Source organism: Tamandua tetradactyla, chromosome 12, assembly GCF_023851605.1.
Source record: "Tamandua tetradactyla isolate mTamTet1 chromosome 12, mTamTet1.pri, whole genome shotgun sequence".
In the NCBI taxonomy this organism is placed as follows: domain Eukaryota; kingdom Metazoa; phylum Chordata; class Mammalia; order Pilosa; family Myrmecophagidae; genus Tamandua; species Tamandua tetradactyla.
The window spans coordinates 20060541-20087774 of NC_135338.1; the positions used below are offsets into that span (position 1 = coordinate 20060541).

General features: G+C 41.8%; 1 long non-coding RNA gene across 8 annotated transcripts; it reads right to left on the bottom strand.

Annotated features, from left to right (window-relative positions):
• Positions 1 to 1310: 1310 nt before the first annotated feature.
• Positions 1311 to 27234, bottom strand: LOC143651852 (uncharacterized). 8 transcript variants are annotated; one of them, XR_013160277.1, is made up of 11 exons: positions 27071 to 27234; positions 26583 to 26650; positions 26069 to 26166; positions 24916 to 24952; positions 24653 to 24706; positions 24401 to 24506; positions 18628 to 18751; positions 17287 to 17403; positions 10343 to 10648; positions 9517 to 9575; positions 1311 to 1421 (listed from the first exon to the last, which is right to left on the bottom strand). It is a non-coding gene; the product is annotated as an uncharacterized LOC143651852 (long non-coding RNA). The 8 variants fall into 8 exon arrangements; XR_013160280.1 differs by lacking the exon at positions 24916 to 24952 and adding an exon at positions 25274 to 25484; XR_013160281.1 differs by lacking the exons at positions 24916 to 24952; positions 26583 to 26650 and adding an exon at positions 25274 to 25484.

A 27234-nucleotide genomic window follows, 5' to 3' on the forward strand; every position in this document is an offset into this window, starting at 1 on the left:
TAAAGGGGTTTGGGAGCATGGTTTATGATGGTATTGAAGTTCTTAAATTGGTAGCTAAGCAAATGAAATTGTTATAAACTTGGCGTGTTAAATTTAAGATCATGGTAATCATGAAGAAACTTAATTATTAGGGAATATGCAAACTCATAGTGACAGAAAGCAGAGCACAGGTTACCAGGGGTGGGAGTTAGGGCAATAAGGAGTTAATGCAAAGTGAGTGCAGGGTTTCATCTGGGGTGTAGGGAAAGTTATAGTAATGGATACTGGTGAGGATATTTCAATACTGAGTGTGATTAATCCTACTGCATCGTGTGCTGGGAGGGGCTGGGAGGGGCTGGGATGGGAAGGTTTATGTTGAATATATGATTCTACAAAAAAAAGAAGAAAAGATGAAGAGATAATGACAATTAAATGTAATACATGATACCAGATGGGAGCAAATAAGGAAGGTAAAAAGGCTCAAAAGGATATTAGTGAAACATAAGAATATAGTGGAATACAGATTGTCACCTTTATATCTTAACTTTATAGATTTAAGTTTTTGGAGGTTGATAACCACACTTAAGGTGATTACACAAATGAATATGCTTGTTTATAGGAAATGTATGTGGAATTATGTGCCAAGGAGTAAAATGTGGACAACCTTCTTTCAGATGTTCAGAAAATACATAGATAGATGGAGAGACAGGCAGACAGGGTAGAGGAGGCAAAATGTTGAAACTGGCAAATCTGGGTACCTAATTGGGGGGGGTTCTGGTGTTCTCTGTACAGAGTTTGTATTAATTTTGCTTCTGTCCTGTAAGTTTGAAATTATTTTTTATGGCCAAATAAATAATTTGCTTATTGCCAAATAAAAAGTTAAAAAATATATATATAACATTATTCTATTGATGTAAAAAAAGACTTCTTGATGATTCTTCCCTATTTTGAAATGTTCACCTTCACTGAACATTTTTAAAAAGTGTTATAAAACTTTGTAAAACATATAGTATAAATATAACCATATATAAATCACAATCACAGAATCACATTTGCATTTCCCTTTCTCAAATACCTGAAATCACTCAGGCATGGAATGACAGTCACTTTATCTTAAATAAACAGCCATCGAATTACACAGACATCTTTGAAAACAAAAATGCCCCCTATGAAATCACAACACCCTGGCTGTTACAACGTCAAGGTCCCCACTTTCTTAGGGCGGCTATTTCATAGAGGAAATGAGTGACCTCTGGACGTTTAAAAGGCACAGCCCATGCACCTGCTGAACCTGTGCTGTGAAGCTTACCTGGACCTGAGATGAGAGTTCCACCTTGCTGAGCGGCATCTCCTTGAAAATTAAGAAGAGGGCCAGTCAACATTTGCCACAGGCTCTGAGTGCTTCCTGAGGGCATGTCTGACTTCACATGGGGGGCTCTGCCCTGAAATATTAGGAATTTAATACTTTAAATATTTTTATACTTTCATGTTACTTAAATGTCATATTCTGTAAGATGTTAAGACGTTAGCATTTTTATAAAATATTTTTTACTTGCAAGTCATTTTACTTTCTCCCTGTCTTTTCAATCATGCAGCGTTTCTCTGGGGGCACCTAATTCTTAAACATTATAGAATGTTTAGCACATTCCTGGCCTCTGCACATGCAACTGCAGTAACACATGCAATGCTACCCATAGTGTGACAACCAAAAATGCCTCTAGACATTGTCAACTGTTCCAGGAAGAGGATCTGATTACAGTTTCAAACATACAGTATTGAATCGGGATTATTGTGCCTTTATGAAATGGGATTTACATTTAAATATGGCTTTTCTAGGGGACATACATCCTTTCAAAACAGCACAATCCATCCTCTGGATCCTAAAAAGGACATGTCTTCACCATATAAAAAATACATTTATTCCATAACAATATCAGAGACCCTTAACCCATTTTGGTAGCAACAGATATGAAATACAAAGCTAGAAACACACAAACGTCTATCCATGTTTGTTATGGGCACATTCTTTCTAAGGCAAAATTATCCTCTGGCTTTGGACCTGTAAAACCTGAAGACAAGTCACTTGTTGCCAACACACAAAGGAGGAACAGACATGGGATACACATATGCATTCCCATAGGGTGGAGGGAACAGAGTGGACACAGGACCCAAGCAGTTTCAAAAACCTACAGCGCAAAGTCCATTAGATTTCAAAGTCTGAGAGTCATCTCTCCTTAGGGCTACTGGAAGCAGAAGCTCCACCCATTCCAAAGGCCTATGCAGAGGCCCGCCTCTCTCCAGATGCAACCCTGTGGGACACTGGGGTGAACACCACTTTCGTGGCACCACCCTCTCCCAGCATGGGGGCGGCACCCAGGCTCTCTGCCACCTCCACGGCACATGTTCATCCCACCAGGTGGTGGCAGCCAGGCTCTCCCCACACCCCAGGGAATGGGCTTCACTCTCCACAAGGCCTGAGGCGGAATGACTCTCCCACTGCAACAAAGTGCAAGGCACATCCTCGGCCTCTGAGCCAAATTCACCCTCTCCAGGGGCCTGGGTCGGTTGGCTCGCCTGGCCAGAGCCTTCTTGACTTCAGACCTTATCCTCCATGGTTTTGCTCAGAGGTTATTTTTCTTCCATTGTGTCCCTTCTCTGAACCCGACAGTCCAGACTGACAGTGGCTCTCTTTATACAGGTGCCAGCAGCACTCTCGTTGGCTTTCTAGGCAGGGGCCTTGGATCACACCCATCAGAAACAAGGAGTTTCCACAAATTCTTCCTGGATAACTCCATGTCTGGTCCTGGCTTTCTCTGGAGAGACTGACTGGGTCCATCCTCACAGGGAGCACTATTCTCTGGGGTCTCCCCTCCAGAAGCCCATAATTTTCCAGAACATCCATTTTGGTTTTTCTACCAAGAGTTCTGGTCTCAGCTTTATTTCTCTCAGGTTGTATTTCATGTAAAGCTGTGAGGAGAAACCAGGCTGCACTTTCAACAGTGAATTTTGAAGATCTCTTCTGCTAAATATCTAAGTTCAGGGCATTTAAAATCTACCTTCGAGAAAAAGCCACTAGTTCATTCTGCCCGATTATCTGCTAATTGAAAACAAGGATTGCTTTCCTTCCAGTTTGCAATAACACATGCCTCATTTCAGTCTATGGCCTCCTCAGAGGCATCGTTGGATTCCACATTTCTGCCAACAGTCTCTTCAAAGCATTCTAGGCCTTCTCTACCAAGGCACTCATGATTCTCTGAGATTCGTCTTCTTATCCATTTTATAGGTGTTCCAACTTCTTTGGTATTTGCAAACTGCAGCAACAGCACCCCATTCTCTGATACCAAATCTGTTCTAGTTTGCTAGCTGCAGGAATGCAATATACTGAAACTGGAGTGGCTTTTAAAAAGGCAAATTCAATAAATTGCTAGTTTACAGTTCTAAGGGCGAGAAAATGTCCAATTAAAACAAGCCTTCAGAAATATCCAATCTAAGGCACACATAAAGAAATACCGGGGGCCAAGAAGGCCGATGAAGTTCAGGGTATCTCTCTCACGTGAGAAGGCACATGGTGAACACAGTTATACTTTCTCTCTCGTGTGCAAAGGCAAATGGTGTACGCGTTCAGGGTGCCTCTCTCATCTGGAAGGGGACATGGCAAGTAAGGCACCATCTGCTAGATTCTTCTCCTGGCTTCCCATTTCAGAAAGCTCCCTGGGAGGTATGCTCCTTCTTCATGTGCAAAGGTTGCTGGCTGGTGGACACTGCTTCTTGTGGCCATGTAGTGCTGCCCTGCTCTCTGTGAATCTTTCATTCTCCAAAATGTTTCTTCTTTTAAAGGACTTCAGAAACTTATCAGAACCACCCAAATGGCTCGACAGATGTCATCATGCAATCCAGTTTCACAATGACTCTTGATTAAATCAAATTTCCAAGGACAGCATCTGATAATAGTTTGAAACATACATTATTGGAAAGGGATGATGCTGCTTTCATGAAATGGGATTTAAATTAGAACACAGCCTCTCTAGTGGACAGCTATCCTTACAAATCAGCACACTCCACCACTAGGACCCTAGAAAGGATATGTTGTTGTCATATACAAAATTCATTCACTCCATAACAAAATCAGAGAAACTTAAACCATTTTTGTAGTGACAGACATGAAATACAAAGTTAGAAATGAACAAACTTCTATCAAAGTTAGTTATGGGCACTGTTTTTCTAAGGTAAATTAGCCTCTGGCTATGGACCTGTAAAAACCAAAGACAAGACATTTGCTGCCTACATACCAAGGAGGAAGAGTCATGGGATACACCTATGATCCCACAGGGTGGGAGAAAACAGTGGACACAGGAACCAAGCATTTTCAAAAACCTGCAAGGCAAACTTGATTAGATTCCAAAGTCTGAGCATCATTCATCTTTGGGGCTTCTAAAAGAACCAATCCCACCTGTTACAAAGGCCTATGAAGACGTCATTCACTATTCAAATGAAACCGTGGGGGACAGGGGGAGAATACCTTTTTCTTGGCACCACCCTCTCCCAGCATGGGGGCTGCACCCAGGCTAACCACCGTCTCCGTGGCCCATGCTCAACCCCACCATGTGGTGGTAGCCAGGCTCTCCCCAAACCCCAGGGAATGGGCCTCACTCTCGGCAAGGCCTGAGGTCGAATGACTCTGCCCTGCAACAAAGTGGAAAGCCCATCCTCAGCCTGTGGGGCAAACTCACCCTCTCCACGGGTTTGCCTGGGTCCCCACTCCTGACCCGAGGTGTCTCGACTTCAGACCTCAACCTCCATGGTTTTGCCTCTGAAGTTAGTTTTCTGCCATCAGGTCCCTCCTCTGAACCGCGCAGTCCAGGCTGACATGGGCTCACTTTCTACAGGTACCCCCAGCACTCTCGCTGGCTTTCTAGGCAGGGGCCTTGGATCATGCCCATCAGACATAAGGAATTTCCACAGATCCTTCCTGGATAACTCCACGTCCGATCCTGGCTTTCTCTGAAAAGACGGGCTGGTTCCATCCTCACACGGAGCACTATTAATTGGGGTCTCCCTGCCAGGAAGCCCAGAGGTTGCCACAACGTCAACTCCCGGTTTCTTTCTACCCAAGAGTTCAAGTCTCAGCTTCTCTCTCTCCAGTTGCAGTTCACGACAAGCTGTGAGGAGAGACCAGGCTGCACTTGCCACATCCAATTCGGAGAGCTCTTCTGCTAACTATCCAAGTTCATGGCATTGAAAATCTACATGCCAGACAAAGCCACTAGTCCATTCGGCCCGATGATCTGCTCTTTGAAAACAAGGATTGCCTCCCTTCCAGTTTGCAAAAACCCATGCCTCATTTCGGTCAACGGCCTCGTCAGAGGGATCTTTAGAGGCCACATTTCTAACAACAGTCTCTTCACAGCATTCTAGGCCTTCTCATAAAAGCTTAGCACCATTTTCCCAGATCCTTCCCCTGTTCCATTTAAAAAGCCTTTCCAGGATCTTTGGTATTTTCAAACTACAGCAGCAGCATCCCACTCTCCGGTAACAAAATCTCTTCTGCTTTGCCAGCTGCAGGGATGCAATATACCAGAGGCGGAATGGCTTTTCAAATGGCGGGTTGAATAAGCTGTGAGGTTACAGGCCTAAGGCCGAGCAAATGGCCCAATTAAAACAAGTCCACAGAATGTCCAATCACAGGCATCCAGGGAAAGATACCTTGCTCAAACAGGGCCGATGAACTTCCGGGTCTCTCTAGCAACGGAGAAGGCCCACAGTCAACAGAGTCAGAGTTTCCCTCTCGCCTGCAAAGGCACATGGTGAACACGGTCAGGGTGCCTCTCACATCTGGCAGAGCCTGTGGCAAGCACAGCATCATCACTTAGCATCTTCTCTTGGCTTCCTGTTTCAGGAAGCTCCCTGGGAGGCATGTTCCTTCTTCATCCCCAAAGGTCGCTGGCTTGTGGACACTCCTTTCATGGCCATGTCATTCCGCTCTGCCCTCTGTACATCTTTCATTCTCCAAAATGTTTCCTCTCTTACAGGACTCCAAAAATTTACCAAGAGCCACCAAAATGGCTGGAGACATGTCATCACCTAATCTGGCATAACAACCACTCTTCATTGAATCACATCTCCAGGCAGAGGACCTGATGACCATTTCAATCTTACAGTATTGGATAGGGATTATTCTGCCTGTATTAAATGGGATTTAAAATTAGAGCACCTCTTTTCTAGGGGACACACATCATTTCAAATCAGCACATTCCACTGCATGGACCCTAAAAAGTACATGTTTTCCTGATATACAAAATGCATTTATTTCATAACAATATCAGGGGACCTTAAACCATTTCAATAGCAACAGACATGAAATACAAAGTTAGAAATGAACAAACTCCTATCAAAGTGAGGTATGGCACGGTCTATCGAAGGCAAAATTACCCTGTGGCTTCGGACCTGTAAAAACCCAAGACAAGTCATTTGCTGCCAACATACAAAGGAGTAACAGTCATGGGATACACCTATGCATTCTCATATGGTGGAGGGAACACAGGGGACACAGGACCCAAGTGGTTTCCAAAACCTTCAGGGCAAAGTCCACTAGACTTCACAGTCTGAGAGTCATTCCTCCTGGGGCCTTCTGAAAGAAGCAGTCCAACCCATTCCAAACACCTATGCAGAGCCCTGCCTCTCTCCAAATGCAACCACGTGGGACACTGGGGAGAACACCTTTTCCTTGGGACCACCCTCTCCCAGCATGGCGGCTGCACCTGGGCCCCCTGACATCTCCACGGCACATGCTCAACCCCACCATGTGGTGGCAGCCAGGCTCTCCCCAAACCCCAGGGAATGTGCATCACTCTCTGCAAGGCCTGAGGCCAAATGACTCTTCCACTGGGATGAGCTGGAAGGCCCATCCTCGGCCTGTGGGGCAAACTCACCCTCTCCACCGGCTCAGGTGGATCCACTCTCCTGGCCTGAGGCTGCTTCACTTCGGACCTCAGCCCCCATGGTTTTGCCTCTGAAGTTGTTTTTCATCCATTAGGTCCCTTGTCTGAACCCCACAGTCCTGGCTGGCAGTGGCTCTCTTGACACAGGCCCCACAGCACTCTCGTTGGCTTTCTAGGCAGTAGCCTTGGTCCATGCCCATCAGACATAAGGAGTATCCTTCCTGGATAACTCCATGTCCAATCCTGGCATTCTCTGAAAAGGCTGAATGATGCCAATTTTCTCACAATTCTCCCAGACTCTTCCCCTTATCCATTTCAGTAGCTGTTCCAACATCTTTGGTATTTGCAAACTGCAGCAGCAGCATCCCATTATCCCATACCAAAATCTGTTCTTGTTTGCTAGCTGCAGGAATGCAATATACCAGAAATTGAATGGCTTTTAAAGGGGAATTTAATATGTTGCTAGTGTATAGTTCTAAGGCCAAGAAAATGTCCCAATTAAAATAAGTCTTTAGAAATGTCCAATCTATGGCATCCTGGGAAAAATACCTTGGTTCAAGAAGTCTTATGAAGTTTAGAATTTCTCTCTCAAGTGACATGGGACATGGTGAACACAGTCAGACTTTCTCTGTCTTCTGCATAGGCACAGGGTGCCTTTCTCATCTGGACGGGCACATGGTAATCACGGAGTCATCTGCTAACTTCACGTTTACATATTGACTGTGGAGCTGAATAGTCACAGATCTTATGACTCTCACAGCTGAAAATACTTTCTACCTAACCCTTCAGAGAAATAATGTACCAATTCTTGGACTACATAGCCAATTATGAAAGGACCGTCTCACTATATTCAAATAACAAAGAAAGCACATTTTAAAGAGAGAGAAATGTAGGCATGTTTTTTTGCTTGCTTTGCACTCTGGTATGGGTGGAACTATTGTAAATACAATATTTTCAAAAATACTTGTACTAAGCTTGGGTTTTAATCCAGATTCCTGGAATCCTTTATAAGTAGAGTGAATATCAGACTGAGAATAAGTCATGAGAAGGATTTGAAAAGCAGTGGAACCCAAAGAGGCCAGGAGAGGCTGCCACATGCATTGCCATGTGACATAAAGCCATGGAAGAAGAACTGTTGGTAAGAGAACCAGAATGCCAGTCTTCTGGAGAAAGCATCACCTTGATTGTGGACTCCTAGCCTCAAATCCATGAGTCATAAATTCTCAGTGTTTAAGCCAACCCATTGCATCGTATTTGATATAGCAGCCAGGAAACTAAAACAATAAGAGAATATCCATGTTCATGGGAAATGTACCTGGGACTATTTTGTGTTTAATGTGCAATTGTGTAGCCTGCTCTCAAATGTTCAGAAGATAGAAAGCATACACTCAAATGCAAATAGGAGTAGCCCAAAGGAAGAATGAGTAAACATGAATCAAAGTCAACTGGGATAATCCAAGCTGAGGGACAGAAAGTAAAAAGGAATGGGAAACAATGAACAAAGACTTGGAGACCAGTGGGACGTCAACATACATGTAACAGGCACTGCAGAAGGAGAGCAGAAAAAGGGGAAGAATAATTTGAAGTAAGGAAAATGGCTAAAAACTTCCCAAGTTGGATGGGCAATATTCACATACACATTCAAGAATGTCAATAAACTCAAAGTACAATAATTCAAACACAAATACACTATATCACAAACATGATAAAATATTGCTGGAAGTTAAAGTCAGTGAGTGAATCTTGAAAGCACTAACAGAGAAGCAACTCATCAATTACAAAAAATCCTAAGTAAGAATAACATGCATGCAACTAATAACAAATTTCTAAATACAGAAGGTAAAAATTTAGAGAATGGAAAGATAGATATTTTGACAATGAATCTAATGAAAGATGTCCAACATTTCATTCACCTCTATAGTGAAAAACCCCTCAGCAGCATCTTCTGGGGAAATTGACAACATTCATAGGATAATGCAACAGACCCTAAATAACCATAAATTACTGAAGAAGCAGGACTTGGGGACTCTACACTACCATTTTTCAAGACTTACTATAAAGCAACAGTAATTATGACAGTGAAGTATCAGCCAATAGACAGACAACTGGGGCTTTATACAATACCAAGTTTAGATTAGACCTGCACAGTCAACTGATTGACAACAGAGGCCCCAATGTAACTTGGTGGACCAAGCATGGTCTTTCCAACTTGAGGGTTGTTACTGAAAAGATCTGCAAGTCACCTACATGAAAAACATCAGGATGTTTAGCAAAAACGTCACTGTGTTTTGTTTCCATGAGGTTTGATTTATTCTTCCCATTAATTCAAATATTTAAACAAATATTATCTGTTCTGACTTTCTCCAGTGGCTTTCACAGTGGTCAGAAATAAACTTGAAGCTCCACTTTGGAAATCTACAACACCAGAGGAACTGAGTTTTCCTAGATGACAACTTTATCCCACTATTCTGCTTTTCCTCCCTAATGAATATTACCTAATGATTCTGATGTACTTTGAATTCTACTTTTTCATTTTAATGTGTGGACCCATACACATCTATAAAATCCACCATAAAACATGCATCAAGAAACAACTCACCTGAGTTATGTCCAATTTCTGCTCCTTTTGGAAGAGTGTAGAGAACGGGAATGGATAAGCTGAGGTTAAAAAGAGGAACTGAGTCACGAGAGATCTGGTGAGCTCCTTCTCTTCCTACCTCAAAATCTTATCACAACAGCTTTCATGACCTGAACTTGTGCATCTCCTATAGGATACCTGCGCTTAATCCCACAATTTTTCACTGGTTGAATTAAATTCTCTTCCTACTGATCTATGAACAATCTATGTCCCCTCTTACTAACTCACAAAAAATTAAAAGAGGATTAATATTAATAGCTTCTTAATATTATTTACATCTCAAGGTAGAAAATCAACAGAAAATTCTGAAAAAAGAAAGATGGGATTTTTTAATGACAGAAAATTTCTTAATCCCGTTGTTTTAACTGGTTGCTGTTTTTCAAGAGGACTTTTTGATCAGACACTTCTGTTGACTTATTGAGACAGACTGAGCACCAGTACTCCTAGCACTGTGCTAAGTGATCCTGGAAAAGGCACTCCTTTGAGGCCTGATAGTTTATTAAGCTTTCAAGAATTAGAAATAGAATCCCCTACCTGTACTATTATTTTGTGACTATATTCATAATAGAGGGAGCCACAGACAAGCTCTAGATACAACCTGTGGTGATTGACATGGTGTGAGAACAACTCAGAATCTAGAAAGAGGGAGGGAAGAATGAAGAAAATGGAAGGCCCTTGAAGGAGGGGTGGAGGCAGCATTTCCTCAGCTCTCGGTGGTTCTGTCTTCCCTGCAGATAATGCCCTCATAAGCCCTCCAGCCATGTGGCTCTTCTGGGCATTCACTCACCCCTTTCATCCCAGGTCACCACCTTCTGTAAGTTGATCCACGATGTCCACTATCACATGGACTGGGATTGCTTGTGGATGTGGCAACATCACCATCTGGCTCACTCAGGGCAAGGGGATCAAAAACTACTTCTGGTGGATGAATTCAAGACCTGCTCTTTTCTGGACTCTTCTGCCCTGCTCTGTAGCTCTGCTGAGTAGTCTCTGGCCAGTGAGGCTGTTCTTTCAGGTAGGTGTCCTGTTTGTGTGGCTCTGTCCTTCCTGCCCCATAAACACTGCTATATTCCAGAGAGGATGGGACCTAGGCCTGGGGAGAAATATCAGGTTAGTTGAAACCTTCATGTAGGGTAGAGTTGCTCAAAATCAGCAGTACTGATATTTTGTGCTGGGTAATTGTGTGGGATGGGGGGCTGACTTGCACATTATGGAATATTTAGCTATATCTCTGGCCTCTTCCCAATAGAGTCCAACAGCACTTCCCTTCTCAGTTGTGACAACAAAACTTTCTCCAGACATTCCAAAAAGATCCTGGGGAGCAAAACTGGCCCTTCTGGTCCCCAGTTGAGAGCTAATATAGGACTTTAAGACTGACTCTTGGATTTCAGGACTTTTCTACCCATGTCTGTGGCCAGTAGCCACATGTGACCAAAGTACTTGAAATGTACTAGTGTAACATGGTGAAATAATATTTTGGATATTTTGGGTTAAACACAATGCATCCTTAAAATTAATTTCACCTGCTTTTTGTCACTAGGAGAAAATTAAAAATGTCACTAGGAGAAAATTAAAAATTGCCCATGTGGCCCCCTTACCTATCTATCAGACAAGTGCTGCACTAGAACATCAGGCTGTGCCTACTGAAAACATACACAGACTTGACAGAGCAGGAAGGGCAAGAGCCTTAGTCTGGCCCAAGGTCTTTGGACAGATGCCAGAATTCACAGCATAAATCCACCTGGCAGAGGGTCATTGTGTCCACACTCACTTCACCATCATAGTCTTGGAGATCTGGAGACAAGTCACTCTGCTAAGTGCTGTTAACATTGAATTTTAGGCATGGAGTCTATTAGGAATAACCTGAATTTGGGAAGCATATCTGCATTTGCATCCTAGCTCCCCCACCCCTGAAAGTTATATTTAAAGGTTATATAACCTTTAAAACTGTTTTCCTTTTTGAAAATACAGTGTTCTAGTTTGCTAGCTGCTGGAATGCAATATGCCAGAAATGGAATGTCTTTTAAAAAGAGGAATGTAATAAACTGCTAGTTTACAGTTCTAAAGTCGAGATAATGTCCCAATTAAAACAAGTCTATAGAAATGTCCAATCAAAGGCATCCATTCAGGAAAAGATACCCTGGTTCAAGAAGGCCGATGAAGTTCAGGGTTTCTCTCTCAAGTGAGAAGGCACACGGCGAACACAGTCACGGCTTCTCTCTCAGCTGGAAGGGCACGTGACAAACACAGTATCATCTGCTAGCTTTCTCTCCTGGCTTCCGGTTTCATGACACTGCCCGGGAGGCATTTTCCTTCTTCATCTCCAAAGGTCGCCGGCTCCTGGACTCTCTGCTTCATGGTGCCACAGCATTCTCTGCTCTCTCCAAATCTCTCTCATTCTTCAAAATGTTCCCTCTTTTATAGGACTTTAGAAACTAATCAAGACCCACCCAAATGGGTTGAGACATTCCTTCAGCTAATCCAGTTTAATAACCACTCTTGATTAAATCACATCTCCAGGGAGATGTTCTAATTACAGATTCAAACATACAATACTGAATAGGGATTAGAAGAAACGCTGCCTTTACAAAATGGGATTAGGATTAAAACATGGCTTTTCTAGGGTACGTACATCATTTCAAACCAGCATATATGGTTATACCTATAATTAGGGCATTTGTAAGGATTAAATGAAATACCAAATGAAAAGAACAAAGTGGCTTCTGAATATGATGGAAGCCAACATTTACACGTTACTTATTAAGTGGGCTTTGGCTGAACCATATACAGGCAACACCCTGTTCTGAGAATGACACCACGAGGCAGTTTTACTGACACCCCCCTTTTCAGATGAGGAACCCACCTGTCGCTCATGTGAAAATGCTGGAATTTACCGGGGTCTCTCTGGCTGTGGAGGTTACTTTTCCTGGAACTGCCATATCTGTGCACTTGTGGTCCCCTTTATAAATTTTACTATGCTTTGCCTCTTCGACATAGTGTGCTGCTCTTATAGTGGGTCGTGCAGAAGTCTGGGAGGTCCTGGAGATGCAGCATCAGACAACGGGGAGGGAATGGAGGGAGAAAGGAGGGGAGAAGGTGGGGTCAGGGGGTGTGGAAAGGGAGGGCCAGGTGCACAAACAGCTCTCCCCCTGGCTCAGCTGACCAGGGCTGTGTTGGGGTCACAAGCACAGCTGGAAGAGTTGAAGGCAGGGACTGAGTCTTCTAAGTTGTTGGATTTCTGAAGGTCCTGTGGATTTGTCCTCTTTATAGACATGAACGTCTGTCTTTGCCAAATTGGGCCCTTCTCAGTATCATATGAGCTTCCTCAGAGAAGAAAAAAACAAACTTACTTTCCCTTAAACAGGTTTCACTTTCATTTTATCTATTTAGGATAGTCTTTCATTGGTGCATGTCCTTAGTTGCTAGAGTGAAAGGAATTTTTATTTCCATTTAATTTGTTCTTTGTTGGCATACAGAATCACAACTGATTTTTTCTGTTTATCTTGTGGCCCCCAACTCTGCTGACTTCATTTTTAAACAGTTTGTTTTCTTGTGGATTCTTTGGATTTTCTATGAGAAGGATAATGTCATTGGGGAATAAAGTTTTAGTTCCTCCTTTCCAATATGGATGCCATATATTTCCTTTACTAGTCTAATTCCTTGTCCCAGAACTTCCAATACAGTGGTTCAGTAGAATTGGCAGGAGCAGGCATCCATGTCTATTTTCTGTTTTCAGTAAGAAAGTTTCTTTTTCATTTTCATAACTTTTTTATTTTTATTGACATATATTACATATTCACATGTGATGTAATCATCTAAAATGTACAACAAATGCTTCACAATGTCATCATATAGCTATGCATTTATCATCACAATCAACTTTTTTTTATTTCTGAAAAATAACATATACACAAAAAACAATTAATTTCAAAACACATTGCAACAATTAGTTGTAGGACAGGTTGCAGAGTTTGGTATGTGTTACAATTCCACAATTTCAGGTTTTTACTGCTAGCTGCTCTAAGATACTGGAGACTAAAAGAAATATCAATATATTAATTCAGAAATCATGCTCATTTGTTAAACCCTACATTCTCTGTATAACTCCACCATCATCTTTGATCTTTCTCCCACTCTTTAGGGCTATTTCTGCTATGCCCATTCTAAGTGTTTCACTTTTGAAGGACAACTTGACTGGGGAGAGAATTATTAACTGGAAGTCTTTGTCTTGCAGGATCTTAAATACATCATACACTACCATCTTGCCACCACCAGCACCAGTTGAGTAGTCCCAACTCAATTTTGCATATTTTCCTTTGTATGTAGTAGACTGTTTTTCTCTTGCTGCTTTCAGGATTTTCTGCTTATCTTCATCTGATAGACTGATTAATATGTGTCTTGGAGTAGGCCTATTTGGATTTATTATATTTAGAGTTCATTGGGCTTCTATGATTTGTACATTTATGTTTTTTATAAGAGTTGAGATGTTTTCCCCCATTATATGCTAAACTAATCTTTCTAGCTGTATACTCTTCTCTTCTCCTTCTGAGACACTGATGATACTTCTATTCATGCACTTTGTTTTGTCCATCATTTCCCTGAATTCCAATTTACATCTTTCCATTATTTTCCTATGTGCTCATTTGTGCAATCAAAGTCATTTGTCCTATCCTCTAGTTTCCTTGTTCTTTCTTCTACCTCTTGAAATCTGCTGTGTTGTGTCTCTACGATATTTCTGACGTGGTTTACAGCATCTTTCACCTCTATGATATCTGCTATTTTTCTATTTATTCTTTCAAATTCCTCTTTATGCTCTTCTAGTGTCTTCTTGATCTCCTTTCTGTCATTAACCATCCCGTTCACTTTATATAGAGGATTTATATGAACATCTTTGATTAGTTGTTCCAAAGTCTGTGTCTCCTCTGCTGTCTTAATTTGGTCATTAGGCTGGGCTCTATCTTTCTGCATCTTCATATGGTTAGAGATCTTCTGTGGCCTTTGAGACATGTAGATATCTTGATAGCACTTCTTTTTAACTTTATTTCATTCAATAGTCTAAAGCTTTGTATTTGTGGGATGGATGTGGGGCAGGATGTGGGGCACATTAGTGTGGCAATGGGTTGCAGCACATGCATAGGTACAGGTTTGGGATGCTCTGCTGGTGCCCGTGAGCCTGGAGTGCAGGGCACTGGGCTGTGGAGGTGAGTATGCGGGCCGTCGGGGTGAAGTCCAGCTCAGGCAGGCCTTGGCACACACCAGCAGGGTACGGCAATGGGGACACAGAGAAAGGGTGTGGAGGGTGGCAGATGGGGACTCTGTGGACATACAGGGTATGGCGTGTGGATAAAAGGTGGGTGGGTACATGGAGTGTGGGGGTTCTGGGTAACAGAGGGTTTGGCATGGGGCCCAGGTAGTGCATGGCAAAGGTGTGTCCTTGTACAGGAGTAGGGGTCCATGGGGGGCTGGGATGTGGATGAACATGTGTGCAGGGTTTGGGCACAGGTCATGGGGGTTGCAGCTGCAGGACGGTGGGGAAGAGTAGTGCATGTGCATGGCAGTGGCTGTGTGGCACAGATATGCACATGAGCATCTGCAAGGTGTGGGAGCAGGGCACATGTGCCAGGGGGTGGGGCAAAGATCTGCACTTGTGCAGGGCAGGGTTTATGGGGTACAGGTGTCAAGAGGTTGGTGCACAGATGCATGGGTGCACAGTGGGATGCGGCTATGGATATATATGTGTCTGAGGGACAGGGTGGTAGTGTGTGCGCATCTGGGGATGGAGTCCTTATGTGTATGTGTTCAGAGTTCACAACCAGTGGGGTGGGGTTACACTCACATGGAGTTAGGCCGGGTGTGGCTGGAGGCACAGGACCACAGTTGCCAAGAGTTGGGAGGGTTGGCAGAAATGCACGCATGCACGTGCAGGGGTCAGGGGAGGCCAGACACTAATGTATGTATGTACAGGGTTTGGGAGGGGGTCGCATGACTCTAAGGTTTGGGGGCAGATGTTGCCCAGCTATGAAGGTGAGAGCTCTCAGCCTTGATGTGCAGGTGATTACCCACAGGGGTTAGATAGGGGGAGGGGGGCTAGGGGCTGGGAGCAGTTTCACAGTTCCCAGGAGGGGTGAGGTGAGACTGTGCACTTGCATGGGAGAGGTGTGTCATTCTGGGGCAGGCGAGTGGGTTTGTGTGGGGCAAGGATGTGTGGAGGCTTTGAGGCAGGCATGCTTGGAGGGTGATGAAAGGGTGGGTGACGGGGTTCAGATGCCTGGGTGTGGGGTCTGCCCAGGGCATGAACAGCGTGTGTGGGTATAGCATGTTCAAGAAACATGGCTTGGCTTACTTCCTAGTCCTGTCTCCCTGTCTCTGCACTCCTGAGGGATCTGGGCATCTGTGTGGAAAGGGGCACATTAGACTCTGTCTACTAGCTGGTTGGACTCTGGTTCTCTGTGTCTAAATTCTTCAGTTTTTGCAAACAGGGCCACCCTAAGTGGTACAGAAGACAGTCCCAGGCCACTTACATCCTGGAATCGATGTTCCAGTCATTTTTCTGTCACTTCTGTAGCTGTTCCTTGTAGCAGGGGTGAACTCACCCTATCTTATTCTGCCATCTTCCTGCTAGTAAGAAAGAGTTTAGATTTTCACCGTTAAGATAACCACTGTGCGTTTTTCTCTTATAAGCAATAAGGACAACCAAATCAACAGACTAAGCCCTCGACCTTGGGGTCTGCTCCTGTGCTGGTTTGAAAGGATGTATGTAAACTAGAAAAGCCATGTTTTAATCCTAATCCCATTTTGTAAAGGCAGCCATTTCTTCTAATCCCTATTCAGTACTGCATGTTTGAAATCTTAATTAGATCATCTCCCTGGAGATGTGACTCCATCAAGAGAGGCTGTTAAACTGGATTAGGTAGAGATGTGTCTCCACCCATTCTAGGTGGGTCTTGATTACTTTACTGTAATCCTATAAAAGAGAGATTCAGAGTGAGCAGAGAAGGATGACAGAATGTCATAGAACCACAAAGCAGTGAGTCCATTGGCCAGCAAATTTTGCAGATGAAGAAGGAAAACACCTCCCAGGGAGCTGGAAAGGAAGCTAGCAGATGATGCCATGTTCACTATGTGCCCATCCACTTGAGAAAGAAACCCTGAACTTCATCATCCTTCTTGAATCAAGGTATTGTCCTTGGATGCCTTAGATTGGGCACTTCTATAGACTTGCTTTAATTGGCATATTTCCACACCCTAAAAACTGTTAACCAGCAACTTGTTAAATTCTCCTTTTAAAAAGTCATTCCATCTCTGGCATATTGCTTTCTGGCAGCTAGCAAACTAGCACAGCCCCTAAGAAACTTATTCCTGCAAAGGTTAGGCTAAGTCTACTTAAAATTGAGCCTAAGTTTCACACCCAGAGAACCTCTATTGTTGCTCAGATGTGGCCTCTCTCTCTGAGCCAACTAGCAGGTGAACTCACTGCCCTCCCCACTACATGGGATGTGACTCCCAGGGGTGTAAATCTCCCCAGCAATGTGGAACAGAAATCCCAGGAAAAGCTGGGCCCCAGCATCGAGGGTTTGAGAACAACCTCTTGACCAAAAGCAGTAAAAGAAGAATGAAACAAAATATACTTTCCATGGCAGAGTTAAGAGGTTATCCTGGAGGTTATTCTTATGCTTTCTATAGATATCCCTTTTTAGTCTATGATGTATTAGAGTGGCCAGAGGGAAGTACCTGAAAAGTTGAGCTGTGTTCCAGAAGGCTTGATTCCTGAAGATAATTGTATGAAGATATAACTTCTACAATATCACTGTGTGATTGTGAAAATCTTATTTCTGATGCTCCTTTTATCTAGGGTATGTACAGATAAGTATAGAAAAAATGGATAAAAAGAAACTAATAATAGGGATAAAATAAATTGGGTAGATGGAAAAACTAGTGGTCAAGGAGAGGGAGGGGTTAGGGGTATGGAATTATGAGTTCTTCCTTTATTTTTATTTCTTTCTCTGGAGTTATGAAAATGTTGTAAAAATTATCATGGTGATGAATTCACAACTATGTGATGATATCATGAGCCACTGCTTGTACACAATGCATGGGCTATATCTATGTGAAGATTTGTCAATAAAAATATTTGTTTTAAATGATAGCTGTGTGTTTTTTACTAAGGTCCTTCATGATGTTGAGAGATTTCTTTTATAGCTCCAGTTTTTTGAGTGATTTTATCATGGATGGGTGTTGTGCTATCAAATGTTTTTTCTGTCTCAATTATGATTATCATGGGTTTTTTCCCTGCATTCTATTTACAAGGCACATTATATTGACTTATTTTTGCAAGTTGAGTTACCCTTTATTCCTGGAATAAATTCTGCTTATAACAGAGTATTATATCTTTAAAATGCAGCTTGTTTGAATTTGCTACTTATGGAGCATTTTGGATCAATATTTCTAAGAAATATTGGTTTGTATTTTATCTTAATATTTTGGGCTAGTATTGATATCTTGGAATGGCTGATCTCCCAGAACGAGTCAGGAAGCATTCTCTCATATATTCTACATTTTGGAAGTGATCGAGAAGGCCAGATGCTAATTCTTTAAATGTTAGGTAAAGCACCAATGAAGTCAAGCATTTGTGGACTTCTCTTTTTTGGAAGGTTTTACATTACTGATTCAATCTCTTTACCTGATGTGGGTCTGTTCAGTATTTCTATTCCTTCAGGGTCAGTTTAGGTGGTTTGTGTCTTCCTAGAAATTTGTCCATTTCATCTGGGTTATCTAATTTGTAGATGCTATAGCTGATGGTAATATTCTTTCTTTCATTTCTAAAATTACTAAAATTTGAGTCTGCTCTCTTTTTTATGGTTACTGTAGTAAAAGTTTGTCAATATTGTTGCTGTTTCAAAGATCAAACCTTTAGTATCTGTTTTAGTTTGCTGGGGCTGCTGCACAAAGTACAACAGATGGACTGGCTTAAAACAGCACATTTAGTGTCTTACACTTTTGGAGGCTAGACGTCTAAAATAAATGTGTTCTCAGGGCCTTGTGTCCTCTTAAAGGAGAGAATGCATTACATACCTCTCTCTTGGCTTCTAATGGGTGACAATGAAATTCCTCTGCTTGTGGCAGTCTGAAGCAATCTCTGACTCCATCACATGGCTGTCTCTCTATTTCACTCTTACTGTGTCCAAGTTCACTCTTCCTAAAACAACAGCCATAGTAAAGGCCCATTCAAACATCAGGCTTCATTCTCTTGAAATACCAGGCGGTAGCCACACTTTCTATAAGCTCTGGGTTATAACTTGACACCTACTCTTCAATCACAAGGTTGGTGTTGACCTCATCATTTTGGGATGTCCTTAGGGCCAGACAGTTGCATCAGTGGTTCTATCTTTCAGTCATTCTTATTTCATTTTGTTCCATTTCTGGAATAAACTGATCTACAGATTCAACACAGTACTAATCAAAATTCCAGCAAACTACTTTGAAGATTTGGAAAAAGCTAATTACCAAAATCACGTGGAAGGGAAAGAGACTCTGAATAGTTAAAAGCATCCTAAAAAAGAAGAATGACGTGGGAAGATTAATACTCCCTGACTTTAAAACCTATTATATAGCCACAGTGGTCAAACAGCATGGTACTGGCACAAAGATAGAAGCACTGACCAATGGAATTGAGAGTACATAAGTAGACCACCAAATCTATGGTCAACTGATTTTTGACAATGCCCCCAAATCGTCTGAACTCGGACAAAATAGTCTTTTGAATAATTGGGCATGGAAAAATTGGATATCAATAGCCAAGAGAATGAAAGAGGATCCCTATCTTACACCCTACACAAAAATTAACTCAAAGTTAATCAAACAACTAAATGTAAGAACTAGCATCATAAACATTCTAGAAGAAAATATACAGAAACATCTTCAAGACCTAGTAACAGAAGGTAGCTTCCTAAACTTACCACCCAAAGCACAACCTACAACAACAAAAAACAGATAAATGGAAACTCCTCAATATCAAATGCTTCTGCACCTCAAAAGACTTTGACAAAAAGGTGAAGAGGCAGCCAACTCAGTGGGAGAAAACAGTTGGAAATCACATATTGGACAAAGGTTTGATTTCCTGTATATACAAAGAAATTATACAGCTCAACAACAAAAGAACAAACAACCCAATTATAAAATGGGCTAAAGATATGCATAGGCATTTTTCTGAAGAGCAAATACAGATGGCTCAAAAGCACATGAAGAGATGCTCATTTTCATCGGCTATAAGGGAAATGCACACGAAGACAACAATGAGATACCACCTCACACCTATAAGAATGGCTGCTATTAAACAAACAGGAAACTATAAATGTTGGAGAGGATGTGGAGAAACTGGCAAACATGTGCACTGCTGGTGGGAATGTATACTGGAAGACTGTTTTGCAATTCCTTAGGAAACTAAATATCGAGTTGCCCTATGACCCAGCAATAGCACTATTTGGTATATACCCAGAAGAGCTGAAAGCAATGACTCAAACAGATATTTGCACACCAATGTTTGTAGCAGCATTATGCACAATCACCAAAAGATGGAAACAAACTAAATGCCCATCAACAGATGAGTGGGTCAACAAAATGTGGTATATACAAACAGTGGAATATTATGCAGCAGTAAGACAAAATGACGTCCTGAAGCACATAATAAGATGCATGAGCCTTGAGGAAAAAATGCTGAGTGAAGTTAGCCAGAAACAAAAGGATAGATACTACAACAGTCCACTTTTATGACCAGCATAAAGGTATAATCTGAGGCTTATAATACAGAATACAAGAGGCTTAGAGATACATAGAAGCTAGAGATTGGAATATAACCCTCTAGCCTCCTATATTCTGGAGCAACTAGAAGGAAAAATACGAGAGGATCATACGGTAGCCCATGACAAACTCTGGGATAAGCCCTGTAACCACTTTTTGAAGAGTGCTTTGAAAACTATTCTTTTTCATTTCTTTGCTTGTATATCTGTTACATGATACAATAAAAAAAAGTTAAAAAAAAAAAAAAAGAATTGCAGTATCATGATAACTCAGTCCTGAATCAAGAAAAAAGCCTTAAAAGTGGTGGGATCTAACAGCACCCTGGCTGGCCTCTTCCTTATTCCCCAACTAGCTTAGCGTGGAGCCACTCAAGTCCCCAGTGCAGATCCCTGGCCCCAGATCCAGAGGGGGCATAGTAGCCCTTGTGCACACACTCAGAACATGTGTGCCTGGCCCAATCTGTCTGGCCATGGCCCGAGGGGCTCGCCCTCCCAGAGTTGGTTCTGCACATGGAAGGTAGTTCACTGATCCCCCTACAGAGAGCAGGCAAGTGGCTGCCTGGGGCGAGGGGCTGCTGACTGTAGGATGAGCAGTGCAGTGGCCAGTACCATGAGGAAACTATTTCCTAGGGAAAAGGAGACGTTCACACCCATGTAGATGGGATTTCTTACGGCCAAACTTGCATGCCCAGGACAAGACATCCCTGCAGAAAGGACCAGGGAGGGCTTGGCCTGGAGCTATTCTCCAAACTCATTGTATGGAAAAGCGCTGAAGGACAGAACTTGCCCAGGCCATCTGCAAAGACTGGGAAAGGTGTTTTCTTTTTCCTTTCTTTCTGTCTTCCTTTCTTTTGTTATTTCCTGGCATTCAAGTAAAGCTCTGTCATAACAATAGCGGGATACAAGTTTAAGGAATGCATGCCTCAGAGTGGAAATTCCAGCAATGATGCATTAAAATATCAAAATTTCAAGTTTAATCATAATAGCACAAATCAAAAAGAAACAGGAAGTGATGGCCCAGGCGAAGGAGAAGATTAAAGCACCAGAAACCACCAGTGAGGCTGCTCAGACCTGGGACATTCCAGACAAAGACATTTTAAAAAGTGGTCCTAAATATGCCCAAAGAGCTAAAGGAAAACATGGACAAAGAACTACAAGAAATCAAGGAATTGACAGATGAGCACAAAGAGAGTATCGATATTGAGATGGAAATTATGAAAAAGAACCAAAGCTGACCATCAGTCTGTATCTGGCAAAAGGGTCATTCAAAAATGAGGGAGGAATTAAGACATTCCCAGAAAAACAAAAGCTGAGGGACTTCTTCACCATCAGACTCGCCCTACAAGTCATGCCAAAGGGAGTTCTGTAGGTTGAAAGGAAACAACATGAAATCAAAGTCACATGAAGAAATAAAGATCTCTAGTAAATTAATATCATGGGCAAATATAAATACCAGTACTATTGTATTTTGTATTAGTAACTCCACTTTTCACTTCCTATAGGATCTAAAAGGCACATGCATAAGATATGATAAATCAATGTCCGGGACTCATAATGTGTAACTATGTAATCTGTGATAAGAGGTACATAAAATTGGGTGGATGAAGGGGTTTGGGAACATGGTTTATGATGTTATTGAAGTTCTTAAATTGGTAGCTAAGCAAATGAGATTGTTAGAAACTTGGTGTGTTAAATTTAAGATCATGGTAACCACGAAGAAACTTAATTATTAGAGAATATGCAAACTCATAGTGACAGAAAGTAGAGCACAGGTTAGCAGGGGTGGGAGTTAGGGTGATAAGGAGTTAATGCAAAGTGAGTGCAGGGTTTCATCTGGGGTGAAGGGAAAGTTACAGTAATGGATACTGGTGAAGATCCTGCAACACTGAATGTGATTAATCTTACTGCATTGTGTACTGGGAGGGGCTGGGATGGGAAGTTTTATATTGAATACATGAGTCTACAAAAAAGAAGAAAAGAAAAACTGAAGAGATAATGACAATTAAATGTAATACATGATACCAGATGGGAGCTAAGAATGGAGGTAAAATGGCTCAAAAGTACATTAGTGAGATGTAAGAAAATAGTGGAATATAGATTGTAACCTACGTATCTTAACTTTATAGATTTAAGTTTTTGGAGCTTGATAAAGTACACTTAAGGTGATTACATAAATGAATATGCTTGTTTATAGGAAATGTACGTGGAAGTATTATGTGACAAGGAGTAGAATGTGGACAACTTGCTCTCAGATGTTCAGAAAATAGATTGATGGACAGAAAGATGGACAGGGCAAAGGAGGCAAAACATTAAAACTGGCAGATCTGCCCATGTATAAAAAAAAAAGCAAAAAAAACTGGCAGATCTGGGTATCTGGTGGAGGGGGTTTGTTGGTGTTCTCTGTATATGAGGTTTGTATTAATTGTGCTGCTGTCCTGTAAGCTTGAAAATCTTATTTATTGCCAAATAATTTATTTATTGCCAAATTATTTACTGCCAAATAAAAAGTCCAAAAAATATATACAACATTATTCTGTTGATGTAAAAAAAAAAAAAAGGTCTTGATGATTATTCCCTATTTTGAAATCTTCACCTTCACTGAACATTTTAAAAAAGTGCTATAAAACTTGGTATTTTAAATTATAATTATGTAATATCTTTTCACTGTCTTAAATTTCAAGTAGGACTATTCTGATACTACTAATCCTGAGATTTAAGCCTTTATACTTTTCATTGAGGTATTGCTAAAAATTATTCTATGAAAACCTAATATTTTTGGTTTGGAAATACAGTACTTTAATAGAAGTCAACAGAGTTTAAAAGATTTTAATATACCCTCTCTAATAATTATAAGCATGTATTTTGCTTAGAATTCATCTGTTTTCTTTACAAGTCTATAACTTTATTTTGGCAGTGAGATTTAATTAGTGTGAAAACTCGCAATTTATATCTAAAGTGCTAAACGATATGCAGAACTTACAAATATTGAGCCTCCATAATAGCACATGAAAATAGTATACCAAAAAGGAAGTAAGGCTGGCAATCTGTCCTGTTATGGGTAGATAGATAGACAGACAGACAGACAGATAGATAGAAAGAAATGAGAAAAGAAGAGAGAGAGAGAGAAATAGAGAGAGAATGCAAACACTGTATTTACGCCAGCTCATCATAAGTTTAGACTGCCTTCTTTAACAACATCTGCCAAGAGACCATGCCAGCTTCATCTCATGAACAGGCCCCAGACATACCTCCTCCCTCCGTCTCCACTGCAGGCCCTCTGATTTCTTTCTAGCCTATAATCACAACCCAACTCACTGGCTTGCGTTTCACCTGCTCCAATTCCTCCTCCACAGAGTGTATGCAACTCTACCACTTTTCCACTTCAAACACTGTCTGACTCCCTCACAGCCTTCAGAATAAACCCAAAGCTCTTGGCCTGTCACACCAGACCTGACATCAGTTGGACAAAACCTCTCTGTCGGTTCACACCAACCTCCCAACTGGCTCCCAGACTCCAGCCAGAGACACCACCTGCCACGAGTCCCGTCTTTTCATGCCTCGTATGCTACTTTCTGTCACGCTTCCCCACCCTTGTCTTCACTCAGCTAAATCCTTTTGGGGACAGCTTAGACTTTACCTCCTCTGTAAAGCCTTCCCAGACCTTCCTCTCACCTTTCTGGCACAGTTGGTATTTTATATGTATGTATAATATATATGTATATATTTATATATAGTTGTGTATTCATCCCCATGATCATTTTTAGAACTTTTGCATCACTCCAGAAAAAGAAATAAAAAGAAAAAACCCATACATCCTAAACCCCTGACCCCTCCCTCTCACTGACCACAATGGGGTACTAAACTTCACGACAGCCTTCTGTGTCATTACACCCAGGAAATGGAATCTTTTAAGAGTCTGGTGCATCTGTCTACACCACTTATTGGAATCACAAAAAGAAGTCTGATTTATGAATTTGCTTCCCTATGAGTATAACATGCAAACATGAAAACATACCATCAGCTTTTCTATGTAACACGTCATGTCTTACCTGAGGAGTCAATTTCTTCACCTCTTTTCATTCACAATCTTTTATAAATTCCTCTCTCAAGATCAACATAGATTTCTTGAGAATATCCAGTCAGTTTGCAGACAGGCTAAAGAACGAAAACAGCTGGGATTTTTAACAGGAACAAATAAGAGAAAAGTAACAGCATCTAATGCAATTTGTGCAAATTTTACCTACACTTAGTGTCTCAAATAAAATTTTTATCTCTGGAACAGATTTAATGTTAATATTTACCTTAATATAATGGCAGGATGACTGTCCAATCACTATAAGGGTGACATTTCCTTCCTTCAAAAAAAAAAAAAAAGAACAGACACGGATGATTAGAAATTATATACATTTAAAAACTAAAAAATAGAAAAGAAATTATATGTTTTATACAACTTCCCTCAACCCAAGTTTGTTATTCCCTTCTAATGCTACCTATAGGCTTTTAAAGCAGCAAAACTGCATGAGCCAGGGCGGGCCACGGTGGCTCAGCAGGCAAGAATGCTCACCTGCCATGCCAGAGGACCTGGGTTCGATTCCCAGTGCCTGCCCATGTAAATAAAAAAAATAAATAAAAAAGTGTTAGTGGTTGTGTGCATCTGCATTCAGTATGATTAATTTTCAAAAGAAACATAACCACTGGCCAAAATGCATCAAAAATGTAGTTGAGAAATGAAAAGAAGCTTTAAAAAAATTGCATAAGCCAGAGCAAAGAATTATATGCTAAAATGTTCAAATAATTTAGATGATTCTTTTGCCAAGAATTTAAAAATGATATAGATAATAATTCTCTTCACTTTCCCCAAAGGTATACATAAAAAAGGATAAAAGCTATTAAACTTAGGTTATTTAATCAGACAATTTTACCTTCTTTTACATTCCAGTTGATATCTTCTGTTGGAAACAGATCTTAGATTCAGAAACGCTACCCAGTCCCTTCACACAAAGCTCAATTGGATGAACTCACTGCCCTCACCCCTGTGTGGGACATGACTCCCTGGGGTGTAAATCTCCCTGGCAATGTGGAACAGGACTCCCAGGGAAGAGCCAGGAAATGGCACCATTGGACTGAGAAAGCCTTTTTGACCAAAAGGGGAAGAGAGAAATGAGACAAAATAAAGTTTCGGTGGTTGAGAGATTTCAAACAGAGTAGAGAGGTTATTCTGAAGGTTATTCTTATGCATTACATATATCCCTTTCTGGTTTATCATGTATCAGAGTGGCTGGAGGGAAGTACCTGAAACTGTCCAGCTGTGTTTCAATAGCCTTGATTCTTCAACATGATTGTATAAATATATAACATTTACAATGTGACTGTGTGATTGTGAAAAACTTGTGTTTGTTGCTCCTCTTACCCAGGGTATGGACAGATGAGTAAAAAAATATGGATAAAACACTAAATAATTGGGGGACAAAGGGTAAAATTAATTAGGTAGATGGAAATACTAGTGGTCAATGACAGGGAGGGTTAAGGGGTCTGGGATGTATAAGTTTTTTCCTTGTATTTTTCTAGGGTGATAGAAATGTTCTAAAAATGATCGTGGTGATGACTACACAACTATGGGATGGTATTTTGTGCCACTGACTGTTTACTTTTGAATGGACTGCATGTGCATGAAGATATCTCAATAAAAATATTAAAACAAAAACAAAAAATCTCACCTGGAGATAAACTTATACATGTGCCTGAAGGAAACTACAGATACCTGGCCGTCATGAGGACGAGGTATGCACATTTAGTTACAACAGCACATTTTCACCTGTAAGATAAAATAATATTTCCTACTGTGAACAAATATTTGGAGCATAAGAAAAGAAGCAAAATAAAAAAAAAGAAGCAAAAGGAAGAGTACATCAGCAATTTCCAGAATTAATGTTCTTGATCATTATTTTTCGACATTTGAAAACATACTGTTAAGTAAGATGAAAATAACTACCATGGTTAGTAGTTTATAAGTAGGCAGCCTTGAATAAACTAGGACAGAAGTCCATTGCTAAGGTGTCTCACCTGTTTTATGGAGGTGCTGGAGAGGTGAAAGGGGGTGAGGAGCTAAAACTCTGGCTCTCTGGGTGTCTGCATACTCCACACACACCTACTGCCCTTCTTATAAACCACAGGTACTTTCAGAAGGTCCCCTTGAAGTGGGCACAAGACCCACGCTCTCAGAAAACTTACTTGTAAAAAAATCCTGGCGATTTTGGCCAGATTTTCTACATATTCCTTGCAGATATTAAACTGAAATGCTGAAATTACAACAGGGCAAAGAGGGTAAATTAGCAACATAACATCCTCCAGGATCAGAAGGGACCAAGTATTTCTTCAGGCTTGATGTTAATAGCCAAGACAGGGTGGGGAATGGGGGGGGGCAGGGGAGGTGAGTGCCCGAGGCGCCCGATTTGCATTAAAATCCGGTTGCACCCAATCCAGGCTGAGCCACTCCTCTGCCTGACAAAAGGGCCTGGGCTCTGGGGGCTGGTTCCCATTCCTGTTAAAGGAAACGGGAGGAGCAGTTTCCACCCCTCAAACCCCTAGTGGGCGGGAAAGGCCCGGCGGACCCTCCCTCACAGGCTCTGAACCCTCCGAGGGCCCCGACGCGCACCCCGGGCGGGGGAGGCACCCTGCGCCTGCCACCCCTCAGCGCTCTCCCCGCCGCCCGCACTCACCGCACGAAGACCACGATGGCCCGGCGCTCCCGGAACAGCGCACCCAACAGAACCTGCTTCCCGGAGGCATCCAGCGCCGGCAGTTCGCCCACCGCGGACCCAGGGGCGGCCCGCGCTCAGGGCTGCTCGGCGCCGGGGTTGCGTGACCGCTGACCTGCCCTGTG